Raw genomic sequence first — 16,039 nt, forward strand, 5'->3', positions numbered from 1 at the left:
CTCTGCCTATCTGTGTAGTGGAGGACTTCCAGAATCCTCTCGGTCCTCACGACCTAGTCCTCTGCTATAATCGGATCAGGTCCTCCTGCAAATGTCGGAGGGTGCATACGTGTGAACCTTTCGATGGTACACCCCGCATTGATAGGAGAGCTCTCGCGTCTCCTAACACTCCGCCCGATCTCTGACATCACCTGTCTCGTCAAGCCTCGTGGTACGGAAGGAAACTCATCACTCACAGTCCCCTCGGAGCCACTATCCAAGTTGTTATCCTTGGGCTCTATTCTGAAAATAGAATAGGAATCGGATAGAATTCCTATATCATACACAGTTAACACAATCATTAGAACTAATCATCTCCACTACCACTCTAACAGGTCCAGTTCTGTCCTATCACACTGACACGAATCCATCAATGGTTTGCCGTGATCTTTCTGAAATCGTCATTCTAGGAAGGACACAGAACACCACTAGCAACTCCCCATCTAGCAATAACACAATCCTCGACCTACTCTACCCGTTTCCTAAATCTTATGCTCTGGTATGTACACATGAATACACCTAACCAAGTCCACAAGATCTAACAATCTGGTTAGCTCTGATACCAAGCTATCACGCCCCAAACCCACAAATGGGTCTCATGTGTGAAAATAGTAACCTAACCTATCTCTGTATTAATTAAACATACATGATACAATACCGAAAAAGGGTCCGACCCCGTGGGGTATACGAAAGCCCTACAAAACATACACCTGCACATCCATACTCATCAAATACACAACTAAAATTGTTCAATCTATCCATATAACATACCATACCAGAGTCTATACAACACTAGGATATATGTTCCCATAATTACAAAACATACTTTTGGTGTCTACAAAAACCATCACGACAACCCGGTTACAAAACTCATACCTATTTAGGCACTAAATGTAGCTAAACGACACCCCCGCTTCCGGATGCTAAGATGTTAGTTTCGGCTACCCGAAGGGCCTGAAAACATTTCTATATACATTCGGGGTGAGACACCTCTCAGTAAGGAAGAAAGCAGGTTATATCAGTGTGTGACATACTAGTGTTATTTTACGTAAAACATAACACCATACAATACGATACAGTTTCGAAACATTTCCATACAGTTTCATACAGTTTTATACAATTCCAGTATTTTCACAAATCAATTTCAGTACATACGATACCCAAACATACGATCAGTGTCGTCACACTCAAGTAACCGAAACCCTGTGATAATCGAAGCCTCACAACGGTACGTCGCCAATACGGTGTAGCTCACACCCTTCAGTCACCAGCCGGAACACACTAGTGATATTTTACACCCTCAGATATAGAGCCGGATACTCTCGCCCACGACAATTAATCGGTACATGGCGCAGCGTACGGTAATTAGCCGCCACATAACTATTTCAGTGTACGGTAATTAGCCGCCACTAGCTGATTTCACAAAACCTGGAATCATTTTGGAACTCACGTTCCTATATTCATCAGCGTATGGTAATTAGCCGCCACTAGCTGTTTTACAAAATACCAGAAACAATTACATACAACCATACATTTCACACTTATTTGGTATATTGTAAATCATATCGTTTTCCAATTCAAGCATACAGTTTTATACAAATATGGATACAGTCACCTCAATAATACAGTTTAAACACAACATATAATTTTCCAATCAAAGTAGAGATGATACCCGAAAATCTTGATTTTTTCAAAAATTGTAACTCGAAAATCCCGTATTTTTACCCGATAGATTTTTCCAAATAAGTAGTCAAAGTATACATACGATCGTAACCTACAGGTTTACCAATTTCGATTTCAAAAATAAATTTATATAAACATAATCCCCTTACCTTAACCCAAAATCGAGCCATGAACTCTACGGCTCCCAAAACTACGAACCGAGACACCAAAACCTAAACAACGTAGAACAATACTTCCTTAAAACTCGTACTAGTACCCATATTTCAAAATAGAAATGGAAACCGAGCCTTACCTCGATTTTTGACCAAAATCCGAAATTGCTCGAAACGAGATTTTGATTCACTATTCACGAAGAGAATCTTGCCCTGATCTACGCGGTAACGTCGGATTTACGATTCAGGCGACGAACGGCAAAGAAATCTAGAGAGAGAGCGAACTTCAAGTTCTAGAAAGAGAGGGAGAGGATTTTCTTGAGATAACTTAGTAATTAAGCAAAGGAAACTGATATTTATAGCCCTTGACTCGATCGCCCTCGTCGACGAATTGGCATCCTCGTCAACGAGTCACTGAAGACACCTCGTCGACGAGCCTGAGATCCCCGGTTTTCTTAAAATCTCTCGGCTTCTCCTCATCGACGAGCCTCTGAATTTCATCGACGAGCAACACACAGACTTCGTCGACGAATGTTGCTCAATTACCAATTTACCCTTCTTTTATATAATTAATCTATATATCACGAGTCGGGTTCTTACATGCCTTGTGCTTGTCGATGAGCAAATACCGAGAGTCAGAAATTTTCAGAGTTGAAGACTCGTCGACGAGAGGATAGATTAGTCGACAAGTGGGCTTCTTTAGCTTGTCGACGAATCTCTTTTACTCGTCGACGAGTGCACCTGGGCTGCTAGTAGTTTTTTGAATTTTGAATTTAAACGTTGGGGTGGTTGGGTAATTGGAGAGAAACCTCTGAGGGACTGTTATATATGTCATTCTGGGCATGTATTAATAGAGAGAGAGATCATTGTGAAGTGTATTGTGTACTTTGACATTTCCTTAATGAAATTGTTTGTGTCATTGCTTCCGTGGATGTAGGCTTTGTCGAACCACGTAAATCTTGTTGTTGTTGTTGTCCTTGTTGTTTATCATTCTCTAGTTGTGTTTCATTTACTTGTTGTATTTATTCCGCTGTGCATCCTATTTATCCGATCCATATTACAACAAATAGCTATGAGAGTGATTCTTGTTGTCATGGCATCGAGATCGTCTTCTGTAAGATTTGACATCGTCAAATTTGATGGAATTTTGGTTTATGGCAAAGGAGAGTAAAGGACATTCTTGTGCAACAAGGAATGACTAAGACTTTACTTGATATTCAACCGAAATGAGTGGATGTGGCAACATGGGTAGGTTTGAAAGCAAAGACCGCTTCTACAATATGCTTGTGTTTGGCCGACGAAATACTCTATCAAGTGATGAAGGAGGATTCTCTAGCAGCTATATGGCGAAAGTTAGAAAACCGGCACATGTCCAAATCTCAAAATAATAAACTTTTTCTTAAGTAACGTTTGTATTGGCTTAAGATGGTTGAAGGATCAAACTTAGATCAACATATTAATGCCTTCAATTAAATCATTAGTGATTTGATGAGAGGTGATGTTAAGTTTGATGAAGATGATAAGACTTTGATGTTGTTAAACTCTTTGCCCTCAACTTATACCTATGAAAATCTTGTGACCACTCTTACGTGGGGAAAAAAAACTCTTGATCTTGAAAAGGTAACAAGTGTTTTGCTAAATTATCATCAAAGATTGAAAATATGTGATGGATTTGGAAACTGTCACTAATATCTCTTTTATTTAAAAAAATATAAAAAAAATTATTTCAGAATATTAGTGACGAATTTAAAGATTTGTCACTATTAGACCCTTATTAGTGACAGATTTGGGAACCATCACTAATACCTCTTTTATTTTAAAAAAATTAAAAAAAAATTATTTCAGAGTATTAGTGACGAATTTGAAGATTCGTCACTATTAGCCTCTTATTATTGACAGATTTGGGAACCGTCACTAATACCTTTTTTATTTAAAAAAAATTAAAAAATTTATTTCAGAGTATTAGTGACGAATTTAAAGATTCATCACTACTAGTTCTTTTCTTTTAATAAAATAAACAATTTTTTTTAAAGATAGTAGTGACGGTTTTTGGTATTCGTCACTATTAGTAGAGTAGTAGTGATGATTTGGAGGATTCGTCACTACTAGTCCTTTTCTTAACCCCCCCGGGTTTCCCCCAATCTCCCTCATTTTCCCTCCATTCCCTTTTTTGTTTCCCTCCTCTCCTCTGCACCCTCCTCTCTTCGTCGCAGCCCCTCGCCGTCGCCTGTGGCCATCGCCCCTCTCCTTGCCATCGCCCCTCGGCTGAACAAAGTAGACTTTTGGAGATATTTATTCCAAGACTCCATTGTTGGATGCCATTGATCGTCCCTTCTTCGTATCTAACTAGGTATTTTTTTCCGCCATCTGCTTTTCCAATCAAGCTTTTAGGTTAAAGTTGTTGGTTTAATATCTGCTATTTGTTTGCAAATCTGCGATCATTTGATGTGTTGTTGCTTGTTCAGTTGCTGAAAATGTTTAGGAAATGAAAATAATTGTGGGGGTTGTGGAAAGTGCAATTGTCTACTCAGTTGAACCCAGTGCAGGTATTTGGCTTATTGTTTTCTTTATTTTAATTTTATTTTTTAATGTAGTATTAAAATTTCCATTACAAAATTTAATTCATATTGAAATTTTGTCCCTTTACATTGTATCATTCATCCAACTATTAATGAGAATAAAGGGGCAGTAGTCTCTTGGTTAACATTGATTGCGTTTCCATCCTAGACATCTTTTATTTTTACATGTCAGTCATTTTCATGTGTGTGTTTTTCCATTTTGGCAAATGAAACCAAGTGCATGTGTGATCTGGTTTATGAGAAATTTTCCATTGCAAGAACTTACCATGAATTTGGAACTTTTGCAGTCTAAGGATTCATGTTTTAAATGTTTTAAACCAAGTGCATTTTTTTATTTTTTATTCTTTTTGAATTTCAGGACTTCCAAGTGTTTAGTTATCTGAGCACTCTTCCTCCTATGAAGTCAATGAGGTCTACACATTTCACACAAATTTTTTCAGAGGCTAATTTGCCTTCCCCGCCACTTTGTGTTAAATTGCTTCACCCTGTATATATTAGGCGTGAGAGGCAAGTTCTCTAAATGGTTGCTTTTGCTCTTTGCAAGTTCTGCAAATCAATTCTCTTTTAGGAGTGTCATTTAAGAGGCAGTTATAGAAAATCCATGATACTAATGGCCAACTTGGATAAAGAATTTTGTTTGGAAAAAGAAAAGAGAAGAAAAATAAGAAAGAAATTTACTTCTCACTAAATTTTCTCTCAATATCGAATACCATTTGAAATAAAAAATTGTTCTAATATGATTCAAAATTAAGAAAAACTAAATGCCAAGTATAAGTAAAATTAAAATTTTATTAATTGTTTGTTTTAGTGTATATTTTTTATTGAAGGATATACATTCACACATGCTTTCAATATCCATTAAAACTTCAAGCTGTCAAAACTTATATATTTTTTACTCTTGATATACTATAACAATTAAAATTTTTAAAATTTATAAATTTTATTATTGCTAGTTATTATTTTTATCATACTTAAAACTAAATAGGTGATTAGTAATCTATGAGCACATATTTATGCTACTGTCTTTGATTATAAAAATTAATAAAGAAATATCAAGAAAATCCAATCTTTGGATTGAACATATTAGTTCTTTTTTGGTGGTTGCATAAGCATCCAAGCTATAAGTGTATCCACATGAAGTAACCACAACCATGGTGAGATTATGGAGTACATGACATTTGCTTTGTGGCACCTATCCAACAAGGGATTGGAGGAGACTAATTGATCACCTTGGTTAAGGCTTTTTATATGTTGGTTTTTGAGTTTGAAAACTGAAACTGAATATTAGAGCATCAGTTTTAACCTATAAACAGTTTTGACACATTGACTCAATTTTTTTTTTTTTTTTAGGAGCTTAAAATATTAAGAATTGGGGCTACCCATTTCAATTGAACACAAGGACCAAATATTTCTATGGGCCACTAGGCCAAAATGAAAGACCATAACCATTATGTCATTGCTTTGTGACTTGCCTCGCTTAGTGGAACTTCTCTTTTCGTCCCTAAAGTGACTTGACTACAAATCTCAAATTTCACCATTTGAATGTATATTCCTTTCTTATATATTAATGTATTGTTTACCATATAAGTGTTGTGTCAAGACTTTCTGCTCTTATTGAAATTATATTGCATCTCTTGTAAAATACTGGATTAAGTTGTCATACTGGTTGTGAATATGCCTTCGGCATGGCTGATGCAAATTTGTGTATTGTATGCTGGTAGTGTGCATGCCCTTCTATATATAAACTCCTTTTCAGGTCAAATTATATTTGGAAATATTCACTTTACAGTCGGCATGCTGTCGAAATTTTGTTAAAAACCTTTCCAAAATATGAGATAATAGATGTTGAAGTATATATTTGTATAAACACAAAATGAGATTATTAATGTTCTAGCAACCACAAATAGCTATTACTTGTTGGAAATCAAGCTCAAAAGAGGAAACTATATCCATAATTTTCGAAAATTGCCCATCTCGTGTTATAATAAATGATGCAATATAAGAAATGCAACCTCATTTAGGGTTATTTTGAGAAACAATCATTGCAAAATTTAAATGGTAAAGATGTATCTGAGCAGATGTTTGTGTATGAGACGAGCTGAACAAGTTGTAGTTTTGTTCTTTTGTTGTAGATTGTTATATGTAATGACAATAATTTATTTTAAAATTGATTGCAATAAATCTTCAGAACAACAATGTATAAAAGAGTAGTGAAAAAACAAGAACTAAATGTCATGAGAAGTAAAATGTCAAATTAATTACTATCATTTCATGTGTTCATTGAAGTTTAGACCCATTCAAGAATAGTTATTATACATTCATGTGTAATCGTACATGTGAGACAAATCAATTGTTAAAATTCAATTGATTATTAGTCATATTATGTAGACTAATAATCAATTGAACATGTTAATTATTTGTTTCATTTACGATTAGTAATGTTTGTATTTCAACCATTCTTGAATTGTCCAATGTGGAATGTTTAGGAAGTTGTATTCACGTTGTTGTCATCGTTCATCCCTTGTTCATTGTCATTATATATTTCGAGCGCGTCTCTACTTGTATTCTCTGGATGTATAGTGGGGTGTCATGACAATTTGTTAGTGATGGAAAACTAGCAACATTTTCACTTCCCCCATCTCGTGTACTTGGAGAGCCAAGTAGAGATGCTGCCGAAATTTTTAATGACTATGACGAAGGAATTTAAGCGATTGATTGTAATGTAAATGCAACATTCCTGAATGGAATAGGATCTTTACCCTTTAGACAGAAGGTTGTTGATTTCTTGATTCACGATGCACGCGTCATAAACATTATGAGAATGTAATCAACACCATTTTCTTGAATATGTTATATGGTAATTAATGAACATAGATAAGAGTTGGATGAACGCTCGGGGTAGGTTTTTGCTAGAATACGTGAAAGGGGTACATGATTTCATAAAATTTGCGTGTCCTCGTGCAGATAAAGCCAGTAGAATAAGGTGTCCTTGTAAGAAATGTCAAAACATAACATTCAAACACATTAATTTGGTCAATTCACATTTATTAGATTTTGGAATGGAGAAAAGACACACAACATGGGTGTTCCACGGTAAAGATTATCCAGTTCATATCGATGATGATGATGATGAAGATGAGGGGGTAAATATAATAGGTGGTGATATACATTCGGAAAGGTTAATCAAAATGTTAGGTGACTTGCGAAGGGGGATTACAGTGGACACAGGCGATGTCGGTGTGTCGCGTACTGGTGATGGATCTACTTCAGAAGGTACCATATCTTGCGATCCTAGTACATTAAATCGATTCGGTAAACCATTTGCTAATCTTGTGAGGGATGCATGGGTACCCCTATATCCAAACTGTACAAAGTTCTCAAAATTAGAGTTCCTGATAAAGTTGTTTTATGCAAGGATAATGCATGAGTTTTTTCAGAGCGCATTCAACATGCATTTAAGCCTCATTAAGGCAGGAGTGCCTGATGGTGAAACATGTTTGAAGTCCTTTTATGAGGCGAAGACATACATGCGTGAGTTGGGTCTCGGTTACACTCCAATACATGCGGGTAGGTATGATTGTGCACTCTTTTATGGTGAACATGAAAATGCGAATAAGTGCCCAAAATGTAGTGAATCGAAGTATAAAACTAATCAAAAGAAGAGTAAAAAGATCTCCTAAAAAGTTTTGCGATATTGTCTATTAATCCTCGCGATTGCAACGATTGTACATGTGCAGAAAGACTGCTGCCGACATGAGATGGCATCAAGAGAAATGTCTTCAAGATGGAAACACCCTTAGCCATCCAGCGGACTTCGAAGCTTGGCCCAATTTCGATAAAATGCATCCGTGGTTTGCTAGTGATCCTCGCAACATCAGACTTGGCCTTACTTCAGATGGGTTCACTCCTTTTAGTAACATAAACAACCTGTATAGCATGTGACTAGTTATGATGATGTCATACAATATGCCACCATGGTGATGTATGAAAGAACCCTTTATTTATATGTCTCTGCTTATTCCTGAACCGAGGGCACGTGGTAATGATATTGATGTGTACCCGCGTCCATTAATTGACAAGTTGAAAGAACTATAGGAAAAAAGAGTGGAGACATTCGATGTGGAAATCAGGACAACATTTCAGATGCATGTTGCAGTGTTGTAGACAATTAATGATTTCCCCGCTTATGGCAACCTGTCAGGTTGGAACACAAAAGGTTACTTAGCATGCCCAGTCTATAATAAGGATTTTGGGTCCTTATCCTTGAAGCATGGACGCAAGTTATATTTTATGTGTCATCGTCGTTTTCTACGAGCTGGACATCCTTGGAGGACTCATGGCGTCAAAAGCTTTAATGGAAAACCTGAACGAAGGTTGTAGCCAAAGCGACTAAGTGGGGATGGGATATTAAACCAGTTCAGATTGATTGGAGATGTGAAATTTGAGAAACCACCAACTAGTAGAAAAAGAAAACGTGCTGAGTGGGAATTGAATTGGACAAAGAAAAGCATCTTCTTCGAGTTGTCATACTGTAAAGATTTTTCACTGTGCCACAACTTGGATATCATGTACATCGAAAAGAACATTTGTGAGTGTAACGCCCCGAACCCTTAAACCCGGGTCCGGTGCGTTATACCTGATCATATCCTTATAAATCACATTCCATAACATACGCAGCGAAAAACATAAACATAATCTTCATATAACATAATACCAGAGTTTACTAATTCTAACTACTAACCATAATAAATTAATCATCCACCAGTATTCAATTATATACATGCCTCCAAAACATTATCCACTAATACCAGTATGTTTCACAGCTATCCTTTCATAACTGAGTTAAAACATAAAGATATAAAACATAAAATATACATATTAGAATTAACATAAAAATATACCCTTTTTCTTATATCTTCCAAAAATGTTATAAAATCTCGAGCTCTCAAAGCTCGATCCTGAGAAATCCTGAAAAAAATGAATTCATATTCGGATGAGACACATCTCAGTAAGGGAAGAAACCATATATTAAAACAGTGTGTGGCCAACATGAGTTTATATATAACATAATATTTAACATTTGAAAATCCTTAACATAATTTTCAAAAGCATTCCCTGATCCTAATCAAACACATGCGAATGTTTAACCCACGAGATTTCCCGAGGATAGGGGTGATTACCCACCCATACAAGTAGCACCCCTCTGCTCTGATACATTTGGCAACCCGAAGGTCACAATTTAAGCATACCAGGGCACTCACCTTACTCATTAAGCCTTCAAGTGATAAATTAATCTCGTACTCACGCATTCAACAATAGTTTATCGGTAAAGGCCCTAAGGATAGGGAATTCTACCCGCCCATACAAGTAGGTTCCCTCTGCCCTAGTACGTTATGTGGCTACTGCCACATCTGTAGCTATTAGTGCACTTGCCTTACTCAGCAAGCCCTCAGGCGGAAGGTACGCCTCGCCCAATCGTAACATATTCTACGTACATACGTACTTCTAATATCATAATACATCATTCTGTTCTGTCATTATACATTCATGCACTTTCATTCTTGTTCATAACTTAACTTTGCATTTCGTTTCACTTTAAGTGACTTTTTGTCATTTACATCATTTGCCTTTGTCATTTCATTTCATTGTCATTTCATCAGTCATTTCATTGCATAACATTTCATTTCATTACTTCGTACTACAGCTGGTCTTTAGCCATCATCAGTTAGTCTACGTAGAAACGTGCTAAACCTGCTAACATAGCTCCTTTTAGCTGTCATCAATTAGTCTACACAGAAGTGTGCTAGATCTGCTAACATGACTCTCTTTTAGCTGTCTTACATTTACATGATTGCATTTAACATACACAGGCAACATTGTCCATATCATATTTTATTTTCATTGCTTTATTTACTTAACCTGTATATCATACATTTAACATATATTTGCACAGAATCTCATGCCACACAATTTAACAGTAAAATTCATACATTGCCTGTAAAATAAGCCAACCAACATTTAATGTTTATATACTAAAAATACCTTTCATTTCTTACTTAATTATCCTGAAAATATTTCTCACTTTCATCAGTTCATTTTCGCATATACATATCTAATAAACAACCCTAAACTTGGAAAAAAATATAATTTAAACAGTTGGCATTTTACCCATATCGAAACATATACACGTACATATAGCACAATTTATTTTTTCATTAAATTCATAAAAATTCTGATTTAATATATATTTTTCCCCTTACCTGATTTCTTGAACTACGCCAACAGGGACTCTGAAAAATACCTGCGGCGCTCACCCGGACCCTGAAATTAAATTCCTAATTCTAATAAATTATTCATGAATAAAATATTAATTTAATACTTCCTAGGGCCATAATTTCTAAATAAATAATAATACCCTTAAATTTAGTCAAATTTTCTAAATCTCACTCTCGCTTTGGAGTAGGGCCTAAAAAACCCTAATTGAAAAATTACATACGTCAAAATGACGATGACGACAACTAGAACCCTGTGGTGGTGTCTGTTTGTCGATTTAACCACATATTAATGGCGAAATTGAGAAAATGGGGAAAAATTACCTTTCCCTAGGAGCAGTACCTAAGTCATTCCCATGAAAAATCTGCTCTAGTAGAAATGTCGGCAGCGGAATCAGGATTCCAACGGCACCTTCCGTTTCCCGATCCGTCGCAAACTCGCCGAGTAATTGAGAGAAGGAGAGAAGCGGAGACGGAGGAGTGGCTGCGCATACTGAACGCAGAAAAGTTTGCAGAGGGGGGGCGTGCCTGACATCTTCTCCTGCTTCTTCTTTCTTCTTCTTCCTACTTCTTTTACTTTTCTTCTGTCAGATACTTTATATATATATATATTATGTTAACCTACTACATAAGTGTATATATATATTTCTCTTATTTCAATTAGTTTTTTTTTTTTAATCCAATGTAAAAATATTTAATTTAATAACTAATTATTTAATTATTTAATTTATCTTAATTTAATTTAATTTCTTTAATTTTAATTTTTTTTTCTTTTCCCACGTCATTCCTTTTATTTATTTATCTGTTATTTTATTTATCTTTTTTTTTCAAATTATTTTAATCCTTTCAAACTTTCGGGTCTTTACAGTAAGAATGTCATTTGTACATTGTTGGATATAAATGGGAAGACAAAGGACACCGCAAATACTCGCTGGGATATGAAAAATATGGGAATACGGCCTAAGTTGCACCTATTTCGTGATGGGGACAAACTTCTCATGTCATCAACTTGTTACAAATTTTCGAAGGGTGAGAAGAAGATATTCTTCAAATTGTTGAAATAAGTGAAATTCCCTAATGGATATGCATCGAACATAGTTCAATGCATAAACAAGAAGGAAAGGAAGATGTTAAAAATGAAAAGTCATGACTGTCACGTCCTTCTACAATGGGTTCTACCCATTTTCCTTCGTGGACACTTGACCGAAGATGTTCGCTCGGTGCTGATTGAACTGGGGATCTTTTTTCCACAGTTGTGCTCCAAAAAATTGAGCATAAATGTATTTGAACGGTTAGAGGATGACATCGTGATCATACTATGCAAGCTGGAGAATATATTTTCGTCGGCATTCTTCGATGTGATGGTCCACTTAGCGGTCCATTTATCAAGGGAGACTATAATTGGAGGGCCGGTCCAATATCGTTGGATATATCATATTGAGAGGTAAACTATAAAGTCATTCTATAATGGTCACGTGATTTCCTTTTCTTTTCTTTTTTTTTCCTTTTTTTGTCTACAAGTCAATAATGTTACATAACATGCACAGGTTCTTGTCCACTTTGAAGGGGTATGTACACAATAAGGCACGACCGGAAGGTTCAATCATTGAGGCATACATTGATAGTGAATGTCTTGCATTTTGCTTAATATATCTACATAATATTGACACAAGATTCACTTATGACGAGCGAAATGAAGACGTTCATGCTATTAATGCCGAAAATGAAGAACCGAGGAGCCCTATATTTCGAGAAAATGTTTGGCCATTTGGTGCACAGGTTTACGATTTCATTGATATGGATGACCTACAAAAGGCCCATTTTTACGTCCTCAATAATTATGATGAAATTGTTCCATATATTGAGTATGTTGTTCGAAACTCCTTACTTTGCATTGTATTTATATATGCATATTTTTATACTTACTTGACATTAACATGTACTATTGTTGCATATAGTAAACATAAAGCTGAACTTCTGACCCAAAATGAAAGGAATGTTGACGAAAGACACAAGAAGGAATTTGTCAATTAGTTTGGGAGCTGTGTAAGTAACAAATATTGCCTGAGTATGAAACAATGTACATTTTCAATGTTGACGATTTACTCATCTAAACTCATGTTTATTTAATAGATGAAAGTCATGTATTACAATAGAGAACCAACGACAAGTAAAGATTTCTACACGTTGGCATGTGGCCTCGATTAACGAGTTAACCGCTACAGCAGTTGCATTATCAATGGGTTACGATTTCATACAAAGTCCCTTGAACTGAATAGAAGAACCCAAAATTGTGGGGTTGCGGTGCTAGACACAGAAGGAGATGAAGAAATTGACTACTTTAGTGTCTTGGATGACATTATAGAGCTTAACTATGGAGCCAACAGATTCGTCCACATGTTCAAGTGAACCTGGTAAGACTTTGACAATAAAAAGACTAGGATAAACATGGATGTCTACTTTACCAATGTCAATTTTAGTAAGACATGGTATCAAAATGACCCTTTTGTGCTAGCAATGCAGGTAGAACAAGTGTTTTACCTTAAAGTCACAAAATTGAAAGTGAATGGCATGTGGCCTGAAAGATTCCTCCCCGAAGTTTGTATGCTATTACAGAAGTTGTATATGGGGAGAAGAGTGCCAGCGAGGCTGCATTCCAAGAAGATGAGTCATCTATCAGTGCAGTAGGCAATCTGCTTTCCATGTTGTCGAAGAAGGAGCCAATCCTATACCATTGAATAAAGTAGGTGTCACGACAGAACACGTAGGGACTGCTGACATTACAATTGAACCTTCTGTAGATGTTCACTTCATCGACGATGAGAAAAATGGGGAAGATGAAACAGGGGTCTAGTACTGTAGTGAAGAGGAAGACACTTTAGAAAGTGAGGATGATACTGATACTGAGAACGTATAAGGGGTAAGCATGTTATGTTTGTCACTATATATTTGACATGTGTAAATAACTAAAAATATATTTATTATGCATACATTTAATATTCGTACTTCTTATATTTACTTGTCTAATATTTTACAGACATGACACCAGGATGTCGTCGTGGCCGACTTCCTTCCAGGCTCTCGACTACATCGCATGAGGATGATCCGACATCCTCGAGACCGGCGAAGCTCGTCAATCATGATGCGACACCATCATTGTTTGAGCCATCGGGACCTCAGTCAGACATGGATACCTCAGCTCGGGATGACACACAAGGTGAGTTGTCCACCATGATGAGCAACGTTGGTAAGGTTATGATTAATTTGTTTCGATGTAAACTATTGATTTTTATTCTCGTGTATGATTAAAATATTGTTCTTAATTTAACTCTTCTTTCAGCATCGACATCCACGGTCAAGTCAAGCCGTGGTGTAGCGAAGAACACGATGCTTAAGAAGCACCTGCAGAGGACGGGGCAACGCATTAGGATCGACATTCCTCCAGACTTCACCGCCCCGCATGACGATAGGTGCCCAGCATGGATGCGAGTGCTCAGCATTATATGCCGATAGTATGCTCCAGTCACCGCCTTCAGCTGGCCACAGGTGACTGAAGCACAGCGCCTGGTTCTTTACATGCACATCTTGGTAAGTAATCCCAAACCTTTAATTTTTTTTGACTTTATATATTAGCCAAACAATTGTCTAACATTCTAACTGTATTACCTATGCAGAAGGAGTTCGATATGGACATTCTCCACGCAGATCATGTCAAAAGGGCGGTGGACGTCCAACTGTGCAATAAATTTAAGACCTATCGTGTGAAAATGCGTGTACATTTTCGTGCGATGGGAGATCAAGTAGAAACCCACCTGTATGATAAGATATCCCAAGAGGATTGGGAGGTGGTGTGTCGCCATTTCCTCGATCCACACTATCAGGTGATATGTTTGTATTATAATAACTACTTTAAGTTTTGACGTGACTAATAAGAAGTCATTACATCTTTTTTGTAGGCTATATGTGAAAAAAAATATTGTAAACCGCAGCAAACTCCCTACGATGCATTGCAGTGGGTCGAAGTTATTCGTAAATCGTCGAAGGGTAATTGCTATAAATTAGACTATCTGACCATTACCTGAATTAATATTAATGATGTTTTCTATGATAATGTAGCATGATCCCGAGACGGGTGCAGAGGAGCCGCTGCCAGATCTTTATCAGAGAACACACCAAAAGCGCTCAAGGGAGTGGTGCGACGGTGAGCAGGACAAACATGTAAGTCAAAAAAAATATTTAGTTTATAATTTAATTCAAAACATTGAAGTTGTATTCTTATTTCTTCTTGTTTATCATTTTCATGACTGAAAATAGGCAATGATGGTCGAGCTGAGGGATGCACCTGTTGTAGAGGGGAGCTAGCAAATGACGGATTACTAGATAACGACTCAACAGCTTGGGGAACGAGCAGGGGGCTAGGTGAAAGGTCTTGGAAGTTGATACATTGCCCCAACAACATCATCTTTGATGGGTGCAGTGGCTTGTGCTAAGATAGAACGAGCGCGTCAAGACGCCGAGTCTCGGGTAGACGAGATGGTTCATCGGATGCATACGATAGAAATGGAAAACTAGCAATTGAAAGACATGGTGTCTAACGTCTCGACGAAAAACAAAAGTTTGAAAGACATTGTGACAACCCGAATAATAATGAGATTTAAATGACTAAGAGGGTGGAAAATGGAAACAGTAACAGAAGGAGGAAGTCGACTTGCGTTCGTCGACGACATTGCACTTTGGAAGAAATAATCGAGGGAAATCATTAGGGCCTCGTCGACGAACACATGGGATTCGTAGACGAGGAGATACCGAGAGAGATTTTGAGAAGTCTAAATTTCGTTGACGAGGAGTGGGTTTCATCGACAAAATTATTAAAGGACTTGTCGACGAGATGACGTGGCTCGTCGACGAATCCAGTCCTATAAATATCAAAAACACGGATTTAAATGTAAAAATTTAGGAAAATTTCACCCTCTCTCTCCCTCTTCGGTTTCTCTCTCTTCTCTCTTCTATTTTGGGCCAAATTTTCGCCGATTCGACGATCTAAAACCACTACGACACTCCTGGGGAAGTTCTCTCCAAATCTGCCAGAGCGGATCGTTGGTTAAAGCAAATTGAAAATCATCCCTTAATTGAGGTAAGGTCTTTTACGCCAAATTTGGTCTTATGGTTGTTATAAGAAATGATATACACATGAAAATACTGAAATTTAGTACTGGAAGTTTTCATTTTCAGGGTATTGATCGGAAAATCCTACGGGTGTGAGTCCAAGAATACATAGAGGATTTTTAGTTGCCAGGTAAGGGAACAAATTAAA

At 36.8% G+C, this 16,039-nt stretch overlaps 1 long non-coding RNA gene across 1 annotated transcript; it reads left to right on the forward strand.

Annotated features, from left to right (window-relative positions):
- The first annotated feature begins 14,679 nt into the window (after positions 1-14,679).
- On the forward strand, positions 14,680-15,156 carry LOC131144749 (uncharacterized). The gene is made up of 3 exons (XR_009133899.1): positions 14,680-14,769; positions 14,842-14,943; positions 15,040-15,156. It is a non-coding gene; the product is annotated as an uncharacterized LOC131144749 (long non-coding RNA).
- Positions 15,157-16,039: the final 883 nt, after the last annotated feature.

Source organism: Malania oleifera, chromosome 12 (assembly GCF_029873635.1).
Source record: "Malania oleifera isolate guangnan ecotype guangnan chromosome 12, ASM2987363v1, whole genome shotgun sequence".
NCBI classification, from domain to species: Eukaryota; Viridiplantae; Streptophyta; class Magnoliopsida; order Santalales; family Ximeniaceae; genus Malania; species Malania oleifera.